A 14006-nucleotide genomic window follows, 5' to 3' on the forward strand; every position below is an offset into this window, starting at 1 on the left:
AGTATATACAGGTTGAGTATCACATATCCATATATTCCAAAATACGGAATATTCCGAAATACGGACTTTTTTGAGTGAGATTGAGAGAGTGAAACCTTTGTTTTTTGATGGCTCAATGTACACAAACTTTGTTTAATACACAAAGTTATTAAAAATATTGTATTAAATGACCTTCAGGCTGTGTGTATAAGGTGTATATGAAACATAAATGAATTGTGTGAATGTAGACACACTTTGTTTAATGCACAAAGTTATAAAAAATATTGGCTAAAATGACCTTCAGTCTGTGTGTATAAGGTGTATATGAAACATAAATGCATTCTGTGCTTAGACTTAGGTCCCATCGCCATGATATCTCACTATGGTATGCAATTATTCCAAAATACGGAAAAATCCCATATCCAAAGTACCTCTGGTCCCAAGCATTTTGGATAAGGGAGACTCAACCTGTAGCACTAGATCATTTCTCTATGATAATAATGCATTCTGTAAACAGTAAATACATTAAAATTAGGAATTAAAATGTTCATACTATAAGCATAAATTTACACACAGCAATATGATATTGAGAATTCAAATCATCATAAAAGGCTAGCGCTGCTCATCACCTCTATGGGGTGAGTTCAAGTGTTTTGTGCTTTGACGGCCACTAGATGGCGCCCGGCGAAGCAGTTCAAGTGTTGCTCCATTTGAATGTGCTGGCACTGGCACTGACATAACTCTTATGTTGTTCCATCATTTTGACGAGCTGGTAACTAATATATATATTATATACACACAAAACCTCTCCTTGCGTAGTGTTATTCAACTCATACATATACATGCAGTATAATCAATAGTATGGCCTTGGAATAGATCATTTTTCCACATACAGATGGAGCCTCGCTCATCTAGCCTTCTCTGGTGCGTCATGGTGCACCAAGGCTTATTAGCATAAGACTTTCATCTATTGTTCTCAAGTGCAATACAATACAGAGAGAACAATACAGTAGGGGATTAAGGGGTACATTTACTAAGCAGTGATAAGAGCGGAGAAGTGAGCCAGTGGAGATATTTCCCCATCAACCAATCAGCAGCTCTGTATCATTTTATAGTATGCAAATTATAGATGTTACTTCAGTGCTGATTGGTTGCCATGGACAACTTCTCCACTGGCTCACTTCTCTTTTCTTATCACTGCTTACTAAATGTACCCCTAAGTCCGACAGCACTGGCTCCGTTCATCCTATTAAATGGATATATGAGCAGGGCTCCATCTGTAGACCTCATACTTGTCTAAGCATTTGTTCCAATTGTACACCAAGGCATCTAGGCCGGCATAAAAGAAATCAGTGTCAAACACCTGAAAGCAGGATATGTGCACAGCAGCCACTATGATGTCCCGTTCATCAGCAATATCACTAAGTGGAATGCATCTGTCCTTCTGAATCAGACCTTCAATGTGGCAGAAACTGTCATCTGTGGTGGACGTGCTTGGCTGACCAGATCGCTGCTCATCTTGACCGTCTGTCCTGCCATTATCAAAGGCAGTGTATAAAACCCATGCCTGTTTCTGTGACATGACATTATCGCCGTACACCTTGACAAGTTAGCAATGAATCTCAGCTGCTGTTTGCCCTTTAGATGCAGAAACCTGATCGCACAGCACCTCAATGTTTGACCATGTTTCCGCCAGCCCCGCCACCTTACACCTGAAGTTGGGACAGTATGACTGATATGAGGCGCAGTCTAATGGCCGTGAGGGGAAGCAGCGGTCTACCTGCTCTGGTGGGAAATTAGAATGCAATAGAGAACATTGAGGCAGATGTATTAAGCCTGGAGAAGGCATAAAGAAGTGATAAGTGGTGATAGGTGCAAGGTGATAACGCACCAGCCAATCAGCTCCAATATGTAAATTGACAGTTATGAGCTGATTGGCTGGTGCATTATCACCTTGCACTTATTACCGCTTTATCACTTCTTTAAGCCTTCTCCAGGTTTAATACATCTGCCCCATTATACACATAAGCGGTCTTGTTACCTTACTTATCGAACCACCCTTGTATATAACATAATTGCATATAGCAGTATTTTTTATTTGAAATTAAATGTCATGTTTATGATTTCGATCTGCAGGAAAAATGATAAATACATTTGAAACAAATTCCTTAACTCCTCTAAAACAAGCTAGTCGGATTCCAAACTGGGTCTCATCGCTCAAACCTAGATTAATAGCAGCAAAAATACAGAAGTTGTAAAAAATGTTATATTAACGTCTAGTTTTGAACATTTTTGTGACCTCATTGCTGTCATTCAAAGTTATTTTCGTTCCTACCTCTTAGAGATGTAAAGGTTAATTCTGATGTATCTTTTTCCGTCTATTACCTAATCCATAGTTCATTCGTTATATACGGTATACTTCACACGCTGCAAACAATTATTGTCATCTATATGGGTGATGTATTTAATTTTTTATAAAAAAAAATCAACTTTTAGACATAAAAAAATAAAAACTGACCTATCACAACACAGAATGGAGAAGGCAGAGATTAAATGCCGCCTCTGTCATCCTTGTGATCTGATGCTAAGGGGTGGCCTACTGTAGTTCCCTCTTAATCCCAGGTCACAACGATCAGAGCCTCGCTGGCATTAGAACAATGATGAGATTGGGGAAAAGGCAGGTCAATGCCTTGAATTATACCAGAACTGGGATTGAGGAAAGGTTCCTGGTGTGAGTCCATTTGGTCTAGTCTTTGTTTTACTAAACCGCCGCTATTTATAGCCGGGCCTGCCAGTGACACTTAGCATCAGCGTTCCTCTCCTGACGGAAAGCCTTTGCATCTGGCTTCGGAATATGAATTTTTGGGGATCTGGTGGATGGGTTTGAGCCGCACATTCCGGAATCTTTGTAGGAGTCCGGGAAGCCTATAATTTTTGAGCTGAAAACATTGAGATGTAGCGCTGGCAAGCTGCAAAAAACAAACAGTGAATGACACGTGCAGTGAATAAGGCCTGAAGTATTCAAGGATTGCAAAAACACAACAATAAAAGCATTACACGCTGAACTGCGGGCGATTACATACTCCGCTCTGCTTTCTTTTCTAGGTCAGCAGCTTTTTAATTACAGTAATGCTATACTCTGCGTCTGTCTTGGTCTCCCATGATAAAAGTTACATTATAGGCCTGTGGATTTCAGTGTTTTCTTTGAAGCAGCCCCGAGATAAAGCCAGGCCGCAGAGACTCCTGAATTCCTTCCCTGAGAGGAATGCACCCACAGGGGACTGAAGCTCTCTCCCTGGCCTGGTGCCTGGCTGCCGAGAGCTGCTCTGTGGCCAGGTTTGGCTAGGGCAAGGTACAAACCTTTGGAATGGAATAAGGTTTCCTCTGCTGATGCAAAAACATATTTAGCAAAGTGTCGTGATTTCATCAGTCAAAAATGTCCATTCCAGATGGTTCCATTCAGCTGCGGATGCCCAGAAGCTGTGCCTGGTGGCAGCACTGTGCCCTGAATCAGCTCCGCCTCCTACACCTGTGATGTCATTACCTCACGCCTAAGGGGTGGGACCGCTGACACCGCTGCCAGCTCTGGTAAGCAGAGCACTGCCTGCAGTGTGCGGCTCCGCAGTAGTGCTATTGGCTGCAGGGAGCTGTTCACACATGCATGTGCCAATGGGCAGCAACGGTGCCACACTGTGCTCACCCCTTCCTGGTTACGTCCCTGGCAGTGCCGGCAGCATGCCTCCTTTAAGCATGGACAAATTTGCGGGTTCCATCGTGCACGCACATTTAGGATTAAAAATTAATCCATGTAAAGGCCCTCATACACTAGAAAAAAATTTCCATCAATTTGAGCGATAACGATCCATCGTTCAAATTGTCTAGTGTGTACACAACGAACGATGAGCGCACCCCCACTCGTTTGAAGCGGGTCGTCACTCGTCCATGCATGCAGCTCAATCCTCTCAATCCCAGCAGAGCAGATCGTTCGTTGTTCAGATCATTTGTAAAATCGATCACTGTGTACACTCAATATCATTTGTCAGAGAGTTTAAGGGAAATCGCTCATCTTCCAAATTGTTCATCTTTCACATCTTTCAGGTGAGCTGGCTGCATGACAATGAAGGACATGATGGCAGCAACCCCACCACTATTTGAAGGTCAACTTGTGATGGCCATCCCTATAGTAAAGCAGAAGGGTACTGCTTTACTATACAGACATGCATGTAGATATACCAGTCAGTTGTGAAAAAAAGCTGTGCTTGCTACTTTTTACACAGATATACAATACAAGTGGGGCTTTTCAAAGTATGAGAGTGTAATCTTTATGAGACTGAATTTGTATTATTTCATAGGCCTCCCCATTGCTTTTATAGCCTCCCCCACCCCCAATCTCACCCTCCGTCAGACTTGTGATTTCACGGACTGGGTGTACTGCTTAGTAAATGACAAACACAACACATCCAGTACACTATGTAAATAAATTACTCATGCTGGCTTTGGTTGGGGGAAGGGAACCCAGATGGCACAGAAGGCAAGTTCATTGGTAAGGCATGGTAGCATTGAGATGACTGGCGTGAGTGAGCCGACAGTTCCCAGGCAGTTCTGATAACTTTGGTTGTTTTTTTTTGCCATAAATGCCTCTTATATGCATCACTATGCAAATAGGATGCCCAAGCAGACTCTGCTTATTAAAATGATATGCAGCATGCCTATTTTCAGTATGAAGCTGCGGATGTATCTGCATAGGAAATGCTAAATCACAGGGTTTTCCTGGAAATCACTGTAACGTAGCATTTTGTATGCAGATGTAGGCATGCCACATATAATTTTAATCAGCAGAAGCTGCTTTTTCATTCTATTAGCATAGCGATGCCTATAAGGTATTGCTGTTTGTGTGCATTGTAGAGGCACAATCAGTTCAATGTAAGCAGATCTTTTTCTGTGTTATTCTTAGTTACAACGATCATGGGGCCCAGGATTCATTTGTAAGGCATGTTAGCATTGTTTGAGCACACTGCAGAAATTGATGATTGTCGATTGCTAAACAATCTGTATTGCAGTCGCAGCATGTAATAAAATGAGATTAGAAATGTATAACGTACAGTATATCCAGCATAAAATTGGTAACAGAAAAGTATTCTAAATTATTTTTTCAAAACATCTTTTCCTTTGCGGGAATCGAACCATAACTCACGGGCATGGTAACCATTGGAGATACCACTGTGCCAAGAGAGCCATGTAGACAGGTGACTGACACCTGCAGTGACATAGTGATGTCACTCATTGTAAGCATAACTGTGTGCATGTCTGAGGAAGCATGACAGAACTTTTTTTGGGAAAATTAGAAAAAGCTGTGGATGCTACTTTTCTTTTTCATCCACTAGGGGTCACTGGAGTACTCTTCGGATATGGACGGGGCGTTAGCAGGGATAGGCACATTAAAATATTTAAATTAGTAACACTCCACCCCCTCCATACTCCCAAGATACCACAGTGTTTTTTGTGCCTCGCCGGGAGTGCACACGTTTGGAGAGTTCTCCTGCCTTTACTTTTCTTTTAAAGAGGGGGTGCTGCTGAGTGCAGCAAACAGCTTGTTGGCACTCACACAAGGAGCCCCACCATAGACCTCAATCAGTGTGTGCCGATTTCAGCCTAAGGCTGCAGGAGCAGGACGACGCATGGTCAGAGAAGCCCCGTCAGAGCCTCCATGGTACTGAGGTAAGGAGCGGGCAGGCAGCTCACACTGCCTCCGCTCCGTTGTGCCAGTGTGTTACTATGGGAGCAGGGCGGTCAGCTCATGCTGCCGCACCACCATGTGTGTGGGGACTTAATGTTTCACTGTGTAATGGCTGCATAAGTCTCTGATCACCCGCTGCCTCAACCCCTAGTCCAGCCGCGGCCAGCCAAGCTGACGCCACTGGGCGCCCGTGGTTCCCCGGCTTGCATACGTGGTCTGCGACTGGACGCCCATCTCTCCTGCTCTCAACGGCCGCGGACAGCTTCCACTGCTGATGTGGGCCGCCCCTTACTACTACGATCACAGCCGTGGACAGCTCTCCCTGCTGCCGCAGCTCCCAAGTCTCCATTCCCCTGCATTACTTCTACAAGGGGAGAGATTGGGGAGTGATATTGCAAGCGCAAGTTGGGGCTTCCAGCAGCAGGCAGCACGCGGATCACAATAAGACAGTGAAACACATAGAAGGAGTCTAATGTATAAAAGCAGTGGGTTCCCTAGTCCAGCGTTGCCCCTCACATAGGGGGGATGGCTATGGTTAAGGAGGTAATACAGGCTATTAAGCCTGCAAACATTGCTTTAAATGGTCTGTTTTAACTATATATGTGTTTTTAAAAACAGAAGAAAAGCACATGGCTGGACACCATTTTAACACAACTTCCTGCTTCATTTTGCAGGAATTTGCTGTCGGTCCTACAACACACGGCCACTGAAGGGGGCAGGGGTGTTAGTAAGAATTGCAGTGAAGCACTTACTTAACAGAAATGAGTGTGTGCAAAGTACAGTGCACTTTTGGCTTATACACACTTTAATTATATTTTTTACTGAGTCGTGGGACTTGTGTTTCACTGTTTACCTGTCTGTATGCATGATGAGTAAAGCTAATGCAAAATCAAAGAAGCAGCTTGTGTGCGATGTCTGTGAGAGTGTGTTACCTGATGGAACTTCCACTTGCACAGTGTGTCTTGCAAATACGGGTGCAAATACGGACCGCTACCCTGATCTTCCTTGGGCGATGATGGCAAGTGTGATGACTGAGTTAAAGTCAGAGCTGGCTGCTGCACAGAAAGATTGTGAGGCGGCTAGGTCTGATTCTAGGTTAATACCATCTGAGCTGCCAGAGTGGGCTCAGGATATACAAGGACATTTCAGAATTTACAAAAGTCCAGGTATAGCTCAATTCCTAAAGATAGTCATTGTTTGTCTCATAATTTACTGGTTTCAGCTGTATTGCATTCTGACGATTCAATGCCAGACCTTATATCTCAGGAGGAACAAGAGGAAGGTGAATAGGGCCAGGAGTCAGCTAGTGAGGTTACTGATAGCCTGGCCATTGATAATCTCATCAGGGCAGTATGCCTGGTACTAAATTTTACTGAGACTGAGGAACCTCTATCAAATGATGAAGTTTTATTTGATAAAAAACAGCAGGCAACTGTGTGTTTCCCTTATTCAGATTCTCTTAATAAGCAGTTAACAGAAGCATGGAAAAATCCAGAAAAATGGTTTTCTATGCCTTGGCGGTTTCTGTCGAACTATCCGTTCCCAGAGTCTATGGCAACTAAATGGGAAAATCCACCAACAGTGGATTCCTCAGTTTCAAAACTTTCAAAGAAGTTAACTATTCCAGTCCCAGCTGCAACAACGCTTAAAGACCTGTCAGAGCGTAAGCTAGAAGCTATGCTAAAGTCAATGTATACAGCAGTAGGGGTGTTGCTTAGACCTTATTTAGTTGGAGTTTGGGTTAACAAGGCAGTATTTGCATGGGCAACACAGCTCAAGTTGGGCCAACAACAGGATCTTTCCTTAGACCAGCTTATACTTCTTGCTGATCATATCTGTGAATCTGTTGAGTAGGTACAAGCCGTACCTATGGATGTCGGCCAGGTCTGTTTTCGGCTTTCAGCTTCATTAGTTGTGGCCCGACGGGCGCTTTGGCTATGTTCTTGGCAGGCAGAGGAAGAGTCGAAATGAGTAATAGAAGCGTTGCCTTACACTGTCGATATTTTATTTGATCTAACTTGAATTGGACAAATGGATATCTCACGCTACTGGGGGAAAGTCTGTTTTCCTGCCATTGCCCGCACCAGTTCCTAAACAGAAATACGCTGGACCAGCGTTCAAATCTTTTAGAACTCAGTCCTTTCGAGGCCATGTGAGAGGAACAACCATACAGTAGACGTGGTAGAGGACGTGTTTTTCAACAAACCACTAACCGTCGTCAGGACACAAAGGCTGCTGACAAGCCAGTGGCATGACGGGCTTCCAGCCCATCTCAGATCTTCTGTTGTGGGAGCACGCTTTGAGACTTTCCACTTGGTGTGGTTTCAGACATCAACAGATGGGTGGATCCGCAATTTAGTGTTCAAAGGTTACAAAATAGAGTTTGTTTGTCTACCGCCAATGCAGTTTTTCAAGACAGGCCTGCCTGTGTCAGGAGACAAAAAGGAAGTTCTGCAGACCGTGATTTGGTCTCTCGTAGATTCAGCAGTTTTGATTCAGGTTCCAGTTCACCAACAGGGTCAATGTTACTATTCCAGTATTTTTGTAGTACCAAAGCCAGTCGGCTCGGTCAGACCGATATTGAACTTGAAGGGGCTCAATCAGTACGTGACTTACTACAGATTCAAGATGGAATCCCTGCAGTCAGTGATTGCAGGTTTAGAACCACAGGAATTCATGATTTCGCTGGATCTGAATGATGCATACTTAAACATTCCAATTTGGCCACGGCATCAGGCGTACTTAAGGTTTACAGTACAACAAAACCATTATCAATTAATTTCAGGCACTACCATTTGGCCTCTCATCAGCACCTCGGGTATTCACAAAGGTGATGTCTGTGATGATAGCTCATCTCGGATCCCTGGGAGTGATAATAGATCCGTACTTAGACGACCTTCTCATCAAGGCTTTGTCTCAACAAATACTCCTTCAACATGTCTTACTAACATACAATGGCCCTCATTCCAAGTCGATCGCTCGCTAGCAGTTTCTAGCAGCCGTGCATACGCTATGTCGCCGCCCACTGGGAGTGTATTTTAGCTTAGCAGAAGTGCGAACGGTAGTATCGCAGAGCGTCTGCAAAAAAAATTTGTGTAGTTTCAGAGCAGCTCAAAACCTACTCAGCGCTTGCGATCACTTCAGACTATTCAGTTCCGGATTTGACGTCACAAACCCGCCCAGCGTTCGCACAGCCACACCTGCGTTTTCCCTGGCACGCCTGCGTTTTTACGAACACTCCCTGAAAACGGTCAGTTGCCACCCAGAAACGCCCACTTCATGTCCATCACTCTGCGGCAACCAGTGCGACTGAAATGCGTCGCTAGACCCTGTTCAAAACTGCATCGTTCGTTGTGCCCGTACGTCGTGCGTGTGCATTGCGCCGCATACGCATGCACAGAACTGCCGTTTTTTAGCCTGATCACTGCGCTTCGAACAAATGCAGCTAGAGATCAACTCGGAATGACCACCAATGTACTAGTTCAGCACGGTTGGATTGTCAGCTTCAAGAAATCAAGCCTGGTTCTGTGTCAAAGGATTCACTTGCTAGGAATGATTCTGGATACAGTGGATCAATGAATTTACCTGCCAGAACAGAAAGCACAAAGTATTCATCATCTGGTACAGTTATTGCTCAAACAACGAACAGTCTTGTGCATTTGTGCATTAGACTGTTAGGAAAGATGGTGGCGTCTTTCAAAGATCTCCAGTTCGGAAGATTTCACTCATGTCCTTTTCAACTGGATCTTCTCGCACAGTGGTCAGACTCTCATCTACAAATTCATCAGATGGCGCGGTTGTCTCCGAGGGCCAGAGTATCACTACTCTGGTGGCTCCACATACACAATCTCACCGCAGGAAAAAGGTTCAGAGTCTGGAATTGGATAATTCTGACGATGGACGCAAGTCTCAGAGGTTGGGGAGCAGTGGTCCTACATTGTCAGCTTCAGGGTCTATGGTCAGACCGAGAAAGATTACTGTCAATAAATGTCCTGGAACTCAGGGCAAGTACCAACGCGCAGTTCACTTGCTCCAGTCTCAGATTGTTTAGGGTTAGTCAGACAATGCAACGGCAGTCACATACATCAACAAACAAGGAGGGACTCGAAGTCGCATGGCCATGTGAGAAGTTGCTTGAATCCTGAATTGGGCCGAGCAACACCAAGTGATATTGTTGGCAGTGTTCATTCCAGGAGTGGACAACTGGGAAGCAGACTATCTCAGCCATCAGGATTTTCATCCAGGAGAATGTGCTTTACATCCAGAGGTGTTACAGATGTTGGTCCAGCGGTGGGGTTACCCACAGGTGGATCTAATGGCATCTCCAAAATCATCAGACACCCCAGTATGTGTCTAGAACAAGAGATCCAAAGGCAGTGGCAGTGGATACTCTTACAATAACGTGGCCGTACAGCCTTGTGTATTAGTTTCCACCATTTCCGCTGCTTCCCCAGTTGCTAAAGCAGATCAAAAGAGGATCCACGACCGTCATATTAGTGGCGCCTCATTGGCCTCTCCGTGGTCTACTCGCAGATGATTCGTGGCCGATACCGCTTCGTCCAGATCTACTACAACAGGGTCCGTTCCTTTACCACGATCTAGCGTGGCTGCATTTGATGGGGTGGCTGTTGAAATAGCTCTCTTAAGACGAGAGGACATTCCAGAGTCAGTTATACCAACCATGTTATGTGCTAGGAAGTCAGATACAGCAGCTCATTATCACAGAATTTGGCGAGCTTATATAGGTTGGTGTGAATCTCCGAAGTTTCCGAACATCTTCTTTCAAGTTATCCCGTCTTTTGCTATTTTTACAGGCGGAGTTAGATGGAGTATTACGTTTAGCTATACTAAAAGTGCAGGTCTCTGCTTGTCAATTTTCTTTCAAAGACGTTTGGCTCTTTTGCCAACAGTTCACACTTTCCTCCAAGGTGTCCTTAGAGTTCAACCTCCATTCATACCACCTACAGCTCCATGGGACTTAAATCTACTTTTGGATTTGTTTGCAGTCTTCAATTTTTGAACCCTTGCAACACGTGGATGTTAAGTTTCTAACTGGGAAAACAGTGTTTCTCCTAGCCTTAGCTTCGGTAAGACGTGTTTCACAATTGGGTGAGCCACCGTATCTGGTATTTCATGATGACAGAGCGGAACTTCGGACGAATCCCGTTTTTCTAACAAAAGTAGTTTATTCTTTTCACATCAATCAACCAATCGTAGTTCCTGTTTTTTCAGAAGATTCAGGAACTCAAGTGTTAGGCGCCGGGGTCCGCTCGTCGGTGCGGCCCGGCGCCTAGCAACCAGGGACGCCGTGCGCGTACAGCCGCCGGCTCCCTGGCAACGCTGGACGCCGGGCGCACGGAGCCGCTCATACCCTAGCAACGGGGACGCCACGTTCGGGCCGCGTTCCCCGTTGCTGGGTCTTTTCTAATTTGTATTAATGGTGTGCTGGCCGTGCAGCATGCAAGCTGCACGGCATTACTTGTGATTACCCAGTCTGGCTCCTGATTGGGGAGCTCACAGTTATAAGCACCCTTTGGACTTCTCACAGACGCCGGTGATAGCTTCCTGTTTGCCTGTGTCAGTTACAGAGAGTTTCCAGTCCTGCTCAATCCGGTTGTTCCTGTCCTCAGTGATCCTGTACTCGGAAGTTTGTCATCTATTCCTGGAGTCTGACCGAGCACCTTTAACATCCTGTGGTGTTCGTGAGTCGCGGCATAGCCGTGTGTTGCGGCTTGACCGCTTACTGTTTATTATTTTGTATCTTTGTGTTCTGGAGCTTTTGCGGAGGATTCCGCTCTCCCTGGTCCACTCTGGTGTCCAGCGCTGCTGGATAGGAGTGACGGATCAGTGGATCTTTGGTTGTCCTTTTCCCTGGCGGCTAGTCCGCACATACTTCTTTGGTTAAGTTAGTTAGCTTGTAACCCCTGGCCTGGTTGCTTAGTCAGAGGGCCCCTTGTTATCACCCTGTCTCGGATTTCCCTTTGTCTCCCATTAAGACCTGAGGGGGCATCGGGGTTGGGCAGACATAATCCGCCCTTCGAACGCGGCTGCCATGGGCTCAAGCAACCATAGTCTCGCAGGGGATTTCTGATAACACGGGCGAGACAACGGAGTTAGGGCGCCAGGGGTTACTAGGCTCTCCTGCTCCCACAAACCAGTATATCTTTCCTGTACTCAGACCTCTGCCATAAGATCTCCTCTGGTCTGGAGTACGGGAATCATAACATTATCACCGGCCAGACTAAAAATTAAAATTAACAGGAGTTAATTTTTCCCTTGTTCAGTTGGGAGATTTGTCGGCCTCATGAATCCCACCGGTGTCGGGCCAAATCCTGGCCAGCTTCTAGTTAGCCAGATTCAAGAACTTACTCAGATGGTTCAGGATCTGTCCCTTCGGGTGAGGTCACAGGAAGATCTGTTACGGACTTCCCCAAGGGTCATTCCTGAACCAAAAATGCATCTGCCTGACCGTTTTTCTGGGGATAGAAAACAGTTTTTTAATTTTAAAGAGTCTTGTAAACTTTATTTTCGTTTGAGACCAGTCTCCTCAGGTACGGAGGCTCAGCGGGTTGGAATTATTATTTCTCTGCTTCAGGGGGATCCTCAGACCTGGGCTTTTGGTTTAAAGACAGACGATCCGGCTTTATTTTCTGTAGACGCCTTTCTGAAGTCTTTAGGACTGTTATATGATGACCCTGATAGAGAGGCATCCGCCGAGATTCAGTTGCGTGCTCTCAGACAGGGTAGGAATCCCGCAGAGAATTATTGTACGGAGTTTCGCCGTTGGTCGAATGACTGTGGATGGAATGACCCAGCCCTGCGCAGTCAGTTTCGCCTCGGCTTATCTGAGTCTATAAAAGACAGTCTCCTTCAGTATCCCGCTCCTGAGACTCTCGATAAACTCATGGAGCTCTCTATTAAGATTGATCGTCGGCTCAGAAAGCGGAGGGCTGAAAAAGGAGCATCTGTCGGGTCAACTCCTTGTGTTTTTTCCATCCCTGTAGACATAGAGGAGCCTATGCAGATAGGTCTCTCCAAACTGTCTCCTGAAGAAAGAACCAGAAGGCAAAATTCTGGTCTTTGTTTATACTGTGGAGGTAAGGGACATTTTGCCCGTAGTTGTCCGAACAAGTCGGGAAACGTCTCGACCAAGTGAATTGTGAGGGGGTTCACTTTGGTCTGCAGCTTATCTCCTCAAATAATTCACTGTTAGTCCCAGCTAAAGTTTCCTTTGGCAGCCTCTGTTCCTCGGTCTCTGTTTTTGTGGACAGTGGAGCTGCAGGGAACTTTATGGATTTAACATGGGCCAAGACCTTAGGTATTCCTCAGTTAGCCTTGGGTAGGTGTATCACCATGCATGGTTTAGATGGGAGTCCCTTGTCCAATGGGGTTATTTCTCTCTGTACACCTCCTGTTCTACTCTCGGTAGGAGCTCTGCATTCTGAAAAAATTGAGTTTTTCCTCACCCATTGCCCAGCAGTTCCAGTGGTTCTGGGTCACCCTTGGCTGGCCTTTCACAATCCCATCATTGATTGGCAGTCGGGGGAGATCTCACAATGGGGTACCATCTGTAATAAAGAATGTATTACGCTTCCCATCAGAATAGCTGCTGCCATTCCCGCACCCATTCCTGTGGAATACCAGGATTTTGTTGATGTTTTTTCCAAGGGCAATGCGGATATTCTGCCTCCCCATAGGCCTTATGATTGTGCTATTGAGCTAATTCCTGGTGCCACTTTGCCTAAGGGAAGGTTATATGCATTGTCCGGACCTGAAACCGTGGCCATGAATGAATATGTTAAAGAAAGCCTTGGGAAAAGATTTATCAGGCCATCTAAATCCCCTTTAAGTGCAGGCTTCTTTTTCGTAGAGAAGAAGGATGGTTCACTCAGACCCTGCATTGACTTTAGAGCCTTGAATAAAATCTCAGTAAAAAATACTTACCCTCTGCCACTGATCTCTGTCCTCTTTGATCAGCTACGTTCGGCTGTGATTTTTTCTAAGATTGACCTGAGAGGAGCATATAACCTCATCAGAATCAAGTCAGGGGATGAGTGGAAAACGGCATTCAGTACTCAGTCAGGCCACTATGAGTATCTGGTTATGCCATTCGGCCTGTCTAACGCTCCGGCAGTTTTCCAGGATCTCATTAACGATGTGCTCCGTGAATTTCTTGGAAAATTCGTTGTAGTCTACTTAGACGATATTTTGATTTATTCTGACTCGGTAGAACAACATGTTACCCAGGTGCGTCAGGTTCTAAAAAAATTACGTGAAAATCACCTATATG

The sequence above is a fragment of the Pseudophryne corroboree genome, chromosome 1, assembly GCF_028390025.1.
Source record: "Pseudophryne corroboree isolate aPseCor3 chromosome 1, aPseCor3.hap2, whole genome shotgun sequence".
Classification (NCBI taxonomy): domain Eukaryota; kingdom Metazoa; phylum Chordata; class Amphibia; order Anura; family Myobatrachidae; genus Pseudophryne; species Pseudophryne corroboree.